Genomic DNA, 8,597 nt, shown 5'->3' with positions numbered 1-8,597 from the left:
TGAACTTGGAATTCTTCGAATCACCGAGGAGCACGTCCAAAATGCTCTACGTAAGTTAAAAAATTTGGTATCACCTGATGGGATTCCTTCAAGTGCTCTGCTGAAACTATTAGTGAAACTATTCAACCTCTCGTTTCAAAGGAAAACATTTCCTGCTGGATGAAAAACTTCATTCCTGTCTCCGATTCACTAAAAGGGGGACAAATGTAATGTTGCCAACTACCGGGGAATCACTTCGTTGAGTGCATGCTCTATACTTTTTGAGATTATCGTTAAATATATTCTCTTTGAGGCTAGCAAGAACTACATATCCTGTTCTCAGCATAGATCTTCCCGAAACGATCCGTCACTACAAATCTCACAGTTTACTTCACTCTGCATACGCTCGATGGACGCTGGTACGCAAGTAGATGCCGTGTTCACAGATTTCAAAGCTGCATTCGACCGAGTGAACCAAGATATCCTACTTGGAAAACTTGAGAAACTTGGACTTTCCTCCGACCTAGTAAATTGGTTTAGATCGTACTTGACCCGAAGGTCTGTGAAAGTAAGGATCGGCTCTTCATATTCAGATGAATTTTTCATTCCTTCTGGCGTACCACAAGGAAGTAATTTAGGCCCGCTTCTCTTCTCGTTATTCAGAAATGATGTTTCATTTGTTCTGCCACGCGGACAGCGAATATTCTATGCAGATGACGTTAAGATAGTTATGGTAATCACTTGTATTGAAGACTGCTTGGAGCTGCAACGGTTATTGGATTTGTTTGAGGACTGGAGCAAGCATAATCATCTTGATTTGTGTATAGCCAAATGCAACACGATCTCATTTAGTAGAAAGCGTCAACCGTTATATTTCAACTACAAGCTATCTGGGCAAACTCCCGGACGCATGGATCACGTGAGGGATCTTGGTGTGATATTGGACCGTGAACTCACTTTCCGACCGCATTGTGAAGATGTGTTAGCAAAAACTAACAAGCAGCTCGGTTCACCTTTAAGCTTGCTGGTGAATTTCGCGATCCTCTCTACCTGAAGTCCCTCTACTGTGCCCTAGTACGCTCTATTTTGGAATCTGCCGCAGTAGTATGGTGTCCATACAATAGAAACTGGATCGATCGCTTCGAGGCTGTACAGAAAAAGTTTGTGCGCTTAGTCCTCCAACACTTACCCTGGCACGACGCACTGAATCGCTGTATGCTGCTGGGAATTGATACCCTGTAACAAATAAGATCGACTATGCAAGCTGTATTCGTGGCTAAGGTGTTGACCAACGATATTGACGCCCCAGATATTCTCGCTGAATTGAATATATATGTTCCAGAACGACCTTTGAGACGACGCAATTTCTTGCATTTAGCTAACCGTCACACTCGTTATGGACAACATGATCCAATCAGATTCATGACACTTCGGTTTAACAAAATCGCCAGCAGATTTGACTTCAAAAGTTCTGCCACCATTATGCAACGCCAACTTAATAATAATCAACGATTTTGAATCGAATAATAATGCAATTGGTGAGTATCTGTCCAATAATTAACTAGGAAAATGAATGTGCTACCTAAAAATTGTTTTATTGATTGATTCACTTCGAGAACATATTTATGTTTTATTTATAATCTGTATACCACTTAATGCCTTGTGAAAACGATAATGTGTACTGTTTTGTGAAAAGATATGGTGTTTTTGCGTCTTTTTGAGCCAAATGTGCTTTTCCCCATCCCATATTTCATTTAGACTTGAAGTCAGATGGAATTTTATAGAATAAATAAATAAATAAATAAATAAAATTAATAAATCTGTAGTGTTGTAATTAGTTCAGCATCCGTTCGAGCATTGTTCGCTTTTGCACCGAACACAATCCCGCTGTACGATATATTGTTATCCGCAGGGTTCATGGCCCCCAGCTTGGGGCAGTCGGCCTTGATACCTTTTCAGAAAAAAACACTTATTTTTCAGGCCATCGAAATAGATCCGAACCTTGAAATGCGCAATGTACAGGTTGGCTAGTATATCCTTCATATGGACCCCACGAATACCACTGTAAACGCTATATCCATAGTCAGAAGGGTAACGCTCGCGAACATGTTGCCGGATTGTGCCGAACTGTCCCAGTACTGCAGCTATGTCCTTGTCCTCTGTTTCCAGTGACAGATTAAAGATTCTCACGTACCTGAATAGTCTGCTTGCCACTTCCGGCTTGACGTAGATGCATTGTCCATCGCTATATTCGAACCGGTACTGCTCCTCTATATTGCGCACAAATTGGTTAAATCTCTCGTCGTCCAGAAACTTGATGTAGAAGCAACGATCATTTTCATCTTTGTAAATGGAGTGTACATTTGCCGGTGGTATCATCAAAATACTTGCTGTGAACCGTAGAACATCCAAATGGGTACTTTGGCCGCATTTCCAAAAACGATTTTCAACGTGTTCTTCCTGGTTTTGTCCATTTTTAATAGAATAGATGAATAGATTCCGATTTAAGGTTATGATCACACGAGGTGTGAAGAGTAGCCCAGACGTTCAGTTTGAAGAGCACTAATCACAACGCGTGTTGTTTTAACAAAGTTCTAGTACTAACTGAGTATTCGGTTGAATTTCTTTAACTTTAGATTTAATACATTGATAGTGAATAACGTAATGGTAATTTGGCTCTGTTAAATTTATTCGATTGAGCCTGTACACAGAAAGTAATTAACAAAAAAAAAAACTATTAAGTGCAAGCTTTGCGTTGTCATGCAATAGGAATTTTAAATATTTCATCATATACAATCGTTACGAACATGATCTATGATCTACAATGCCTAACTATATATTTAGCTATATACACTCCCGATCAAATGTCAAATCAAATGGAGTCACTCCCAAAAAAAAGCAAATGTTTAATGAAAAATGAAAACAGAGATTTTGTTCCTAAGGGTGACCCTGGACTTTTGAGCAATACATTCACCGCACAGTGGGGTGGCCCAATCTTATGATCTATGACTTGACAGTATTTTATTGATTCACAATAGGGGAAATGGCTCTAATGTTGGCCTATGGATCTAAGATGGGGCCCATCGCTAAAAATCAGCTATTTATCAATTTTATCAAGATAAACGCGTCATTGGGACGGTACTAATTGATATAAGTGTTCTCTAATGAAAATTTAATCGACCGCTGAATTTATATATGGGCTCAAATTAGGAGCATTTAGACCGACATTACATCCATTTCCCCTATTTTATTAATTTTTTCCACCAAATTTTCAATAAAGTTCCTGGATGGGTACAGAATAAGGATTCTACAAACAATGTCATTTCAAAATTTGGGTGACCCAATTCTGAGAAAATCAGTCATGATTATACAGTGTGAATTTTGGAAAATGTTGTTACTTTAGGTTAAGTTGTAGTATAAAAAGTTTGAAACAAATATATAGCAAAATACCTACAAACTAAGTCTTATTGAATACCTTTCAATATTTTTTTTAGGTGTGACCTCAAACTTATGATCTAGAGTGTATATGTGACGTATTAATAAAAATGCACATCACATTACAGAAGATCACCCTATTTGTACTAAATCGAAAAAGGACTTATAGGTTCATCGACAGAAATATTATAGATTCTTATTTAAATGATACTTTGAACTGACCACCGACAAAACAGTGACAAATTCACTAAAAAGTAACCCGCTATCAGCCCTACCACTTAAACATTTAAATTCACTCGCCAATTTCCCGCCGTGCCAAGCATTCGATGTTTTCTGCCATCAACTTTCTCTCCCCACAGCACGACGACGTTGCGGTGGAAAATTTCTCTCACGCTCTCTTCCTCCCCCAGATGGCATCATCGGCATGCGGGTGGGGTGAGAACATCCCCCCAAATGAATGTCAAACTTCGGTTCCATCTCGGCTCGGAGCAGGCGGCGAGCGATAGTAAACATTTTGCAATAAAACGAACGACTCGGGGTTCCCGATGCTCCGCTACCCGATGATGGAGGAGATCTTCCCGTGCAGGGCCAGCTGGCCACAGATGGAAAATTGTTTTAGTTTATGCTTAGCCTCGCTTCCGACCGGACGCGCGATTCGGATAATCCGAACCGGTTCCGAGATTTGTGGTCTGTTCTGAAAATCTGAAGACCAGAGTGTAGAGGGATTAGGGAACGGCTACTTTCCGGACTTCGGGACACTGTGTCTCTCTGCCTTGTTACCCCGTCGACGTAAGCTGCCAGGACAGTTTAGAAGCAACTCCGCGGGAGGAAGATTTCGGTGTTCGTTCATCGCGCGCGTGTGTGTGTGTGTATGCGTGGGTGCTCTCCGTGCCAAGGCAAGTGACTTCAATTCAAGTGAAATTGGTGAAACGTGCAAGTGCAAGCAACGACGACGAGGTGACCACCGAAAGTAATGCAAGTCAGTTGACTTCAAAAGCTTTTGCCTAGATCAGAGTGTACGAGAAAAGGGCTGGGTGGGGAATGAAAAAGATAGTGTTCTGATATAGATATGAAAAAGGCGGTCGGTGGAACGTGATGTGTAGATGATGGAGTTAGTGATGATGAAGTGCTAGAGTTTAGGGTTTTTTTCTCTCTCTGCTGTTGCTCTACCGCAGTTTGGTGTAAGCCATTCACACATCACGTCACAAGTGCATCAGAGGGCAGAGTTGGATGAAAAATAAATACATATGATTGTGGGGCGATGAGAGCCTTAAGCATTGCGGCTGAGCTGGTGGCGACGGTGTGTGGCAGCATGGCAGCGAAAAAGCCCTAGAGTTCAAAGGACTGTTGGAGGATGTTTTCATTAGCGTCGAAGAGGAGCATCAACAGGACGACGACGACGACGACGATGGTGATGGCGATGATGATGATGATGATGATGATGTAATTTCGAGGCGCAGGAGAAATGTAAGTTTTTGATGCTTTTAGATTAAAGTGATGTTATGAGAGCCTACCTTCAAGGGCAATGCTGGGCATGTGGGAAAGTTTGTATGGGTTTCTGATGAAATTTAGTGAATCGTGGAATGATTTTACATATTTCAGCTGCATTTTGAATTCTTTAGATCATTTTTCATCGGTGATTTTTTACATAAATTTTAAATATGGACTATTTTCAAATAACCCTGAAATTCAAGCGTAATTAGTATCAATTTTATGTGAAAACTTAACAAATGGAACGCAGCGTTTGAGTTCCTTTGAGCGTTTGCATCGTGATTAATATAGAGCCTTCTTAGCTTGATTTTGAATATTAAGTACCGAGTTCAATATTACTTCATGCCCAGAGAAGAATTAAAAAAAAATCATGGTAAAAAGTAGTCAATCTATTTTAGTCAATTATTGGAACTAGGAATGCTCTAAACTGTTCACAATCTCCAATCGATATTGGTCAAACATTTGTAAGATAGTTTTATAAATACCACTTCATCTGGATGCATCAAATGCCAAATAAAAGGAACCATGGTCCCATGGAACACAACTGAAAATTTTTGGAACCGTTTAACTGGTTCCGGAGATATGTCCGGAACATGTTTCGGGTGAGCATGGGTTTTGAGACTAGAAGCAAACCCTTCATGCGATATATCAAATCTCATGAAAATTCGAAAATATGATCAATGACAGTCATAATAACTGCCCACGCTGGCCACACCCGAACACGTTCCGATAGCCCCCGGGAGACTGGTCAAAATCATGGTGAATGAAGCGACACATAAAATCACTTGATAATTCATTAACTAAGTCCATTAGAATCAAAGTGTGTGACCACATTGGACATGTTCCGGGTGTCCCCGGGGAAGTAGTCAAATGCTGACATGATGAGATGATAACATCTTAAATTTGTAAGAAGTGTCAAATCACACCAAAGGTGAATACATTTTGATTTTTTTTTTCACAGCGTTGTGCTCCTTGAATCTTATTTCCAAAGTCCTCTTTGTACTGCCATCATATAACAAAATTTAGACCAGAAATTTGGTCGATTTAGGCTTTTTCTAAAACTTATAAGATATTGGTCTAGCACTGAATTTCACTTTCGACACTGATATTCGTAGTAAGCATGATATCAGGCGGTACGACTTTTAAATTACTATCCATATGAATATCACTAGTTGAGAATCTTACTTTTATCTCAATAAATTAAGGTGATACTCTAAGGAAGCCTTAGCGTGAAACTTTAAAGGCAAAAATGTCAGCTTCCACAAAACATACAAATTCGAAATTGCTACTCCTTGTTTGCTATGCTACTACAAACAGAGAGTAGCAATTTCAAATTTGTATGTTTATTGGAAGCTGACATTATCGCCTTTGAAGTTTCACGCTAAGGCTTCCTTAAAGTATCACCCTAACGTTTCTGCATAACCGTTGCATTGTATTAATATTACTGATGAGTTTTTTAAAGATCGGTTCTCGATTAGCAGGCGTAGATAAACCATTTGAGTACCATTTGGCTAGTGAAATTCAGCATTTTGTAGGCATTGATATTGATATTTTGCAGCACTGCTTCTGCGACTGGCGTTAGAGTTAGTCTGTGTTTGTTCCTCGTTATTTGTCAATTATTGCTTGAATTGTTCGGTCAAGCCAAGCTATTTCATGAAATTGATCAATTTCTGTAGACTTTTCTCTATTGCCATGCAGAACCGTTTCCATAATATGAATAATGTGGTGGAAAGTAGTCATTTGGTGTTAATCAGCGTAACTTTAGGAACTTGGAATTACTCACGTGGGGTTAGTTTTGCTACCTGCAGATTCTGAAATCGAAAGAAGACGTTTACTGGCTAAGGAAGAGATCCAAGAAAGGCAGATTATCATATTTCTCTTCCAATCCGCGTACATCGTACGGGTTAAGTAAAAAGTGTGCGTTTGACTTGCACTGTCGCATTAATGGCCCTTCGCTCTGTTTCAACTTCTATTCAATTTTCATACTGCCGTATTCTAACGGAACTATCTACCTACCCTCTTCTAAGACCATTCTCTAGCTAATAAATTATCACACTAAAGCTTCATGTTCGATACCATTTCCAACCAACTCTGATATTTCTCTTGTTCATAACTAAACTTGATATCCCGGTGCTCACTGCCAAAAAAAATTGTAAATCTTTTTATAAGACGAAAGAGAACGCAACACAATCTTATCCTTCAGAATATCTCCTAGATTGGCCATATACAACTCGCTCAGATATGAGGAGAGTATATTTCCAATAGGAACTGGTTTAGTTTGTTTGTTGAGTTGTCGGTTAAATTAAGTTAAAGGCCTGCGCTAGATCCCAGTAGAGGCGTAATAAATCCAAATAAGAAGAAGAAGAAGAAGAAGAAAATATCCTGCAGGAATCCCAAGTAGCATTTCTGGCTTTATTATGACCTTCAAGTCCATTCTAATAGTACGTTCAGACTACAGAGTTATAACATGTTATACTTAGCGTGATCTTGATGGTGGTTTCTATGTTGCAATTATTTGACAACCATGTTATAACTGCTCAGTTTGGCCAGCACTTAAGACTTATAAATCTCTCCAAAATCGCGATAAAACTTAAACTGTTACTAGGAATGTTTGTATTCAGCAGTTCCACGCCAAATGACATATCGGAAATAATCGACCTTCTCCGATTTTCATGCAACTTTGAAAAATTGTTTGTTATGGGCAATGATTCAGATTTTTGCTAAAATTCGGCCATTTTGGATCATTTATAATTCGAAATGGCATCTTTGATATATTCCAAAAAATTGTAGCACGGTAACAGTACTTCTGAAAGAAATGACGTCTCACACAAAGTTATTGAGAAAAGTTGTTTTTTTTTTCTTGGAAAAATAAACAAAAAAATGTTTTTCTAATTTCTAGTAAAATAACCTAAAAAATGTTGAAAACCGAAATGTCTGAGTTTTGATTTTTTTTAATAAAATTTCACGGAAAATGCTCACTTTTGTAATGGGGTTAGTATGCTGGCTGTTGGCTCTACACTGAGGCAAAAGAACGCTAGAATTCCATGAGAACCACTTATTAATTTTAGCCACAAGAAATCGGTATGAATTTCATTGAATTGCCTTATGAAAAATAATGTTGACAAAGAAATAATTAATTCGAGCAGACTGGAACCGATCAATGGACGGTTGAGATTATGGGCCCCGTGTGTTGAGCACTTATCTTTCAACGGTTGGGAAAATTCAATGATTAAAGGCCTATAAGAGCTACGACATGTTAGACGAAAATCATGCATAGGTCACGCTTATAAAATTCACACGTTTATTTGCCTTAGTGTGGTGATATCCTGATTGGACCTGTATTAATTTTAAATTATATTCAATATTCATCAAATTTAATTCAATGCAAGGCTAGGACATAGGTTTTACCGTATATCTACGCAAATAAAACCATGAAAATTTATGTTGAATTTGAGCTAGTTGCCAGTTCTGCAACACTTACCCTTTTTTTAAATTTTGGAAACGTAAAACTTTAAGTCAAATTTTTTAACATTTTGTTGAAACGTTTTTTTTAATGAAATTTGAGTATAAATTTTCAAGTCATTTAAAATCCATATCTGTAAAAAAAAACTCAAAAAAGCGTACCATCAAAAAGATTCAATATTTTGGCGAAAAGCTTTTGATCTAGGATTTTTATTAGTTTTCATGCGCCC

The 8,597-nt window shown here is 38.4% G+C and overlaps 1 protein-coding gene across 1 annotated transcript in view; it reads left to right on the top strand.

Moving 5' to 3' along the window:
* The first annotated feature begins 4,068 nt into the window (after positions 1–4,068).
* The window catches only part of LOC135712288 (carbonic anhydrase-related protein 10-like), a 286,221-nt gene continuing 281,692 nt past the window's right edge, over positions 4,069–8,597 (top strand). The window contains exon 1 of the mRNA XM_065235255.1: positions 4,069–4,881. The gene's annotated coding sequence lies outside the window, so the exon portion shown is untranslated. The remainder of the gene's footprint in view (positions 4,882–8,597) is intronic.

This window comes from Ochlerotatus camptorhynchus, unplaced genomic scaffold (genome assembly GCF_037179485.1).
Source record: "Ochlerotatus camptorhynchus isolate MF236.1 unplaced genomic scaffold, CSIRO-AGI_Acam_v1.1 ptg000467l, whole genome shotgun sequence".
Taxonomy (NCBI): domain Eukaryota; kingdom Metazoa; phylum Arthropoda; class Insecta; order Diptera; family Culicidae; genus Ochlerotatus; species Ochlerotatus camptorhynchus.
The sequence above is the reverse complement of the archived record's forward strand: the minus strand, read 5'-3'. Positions and strand labels throughout refer to the sequence as shown.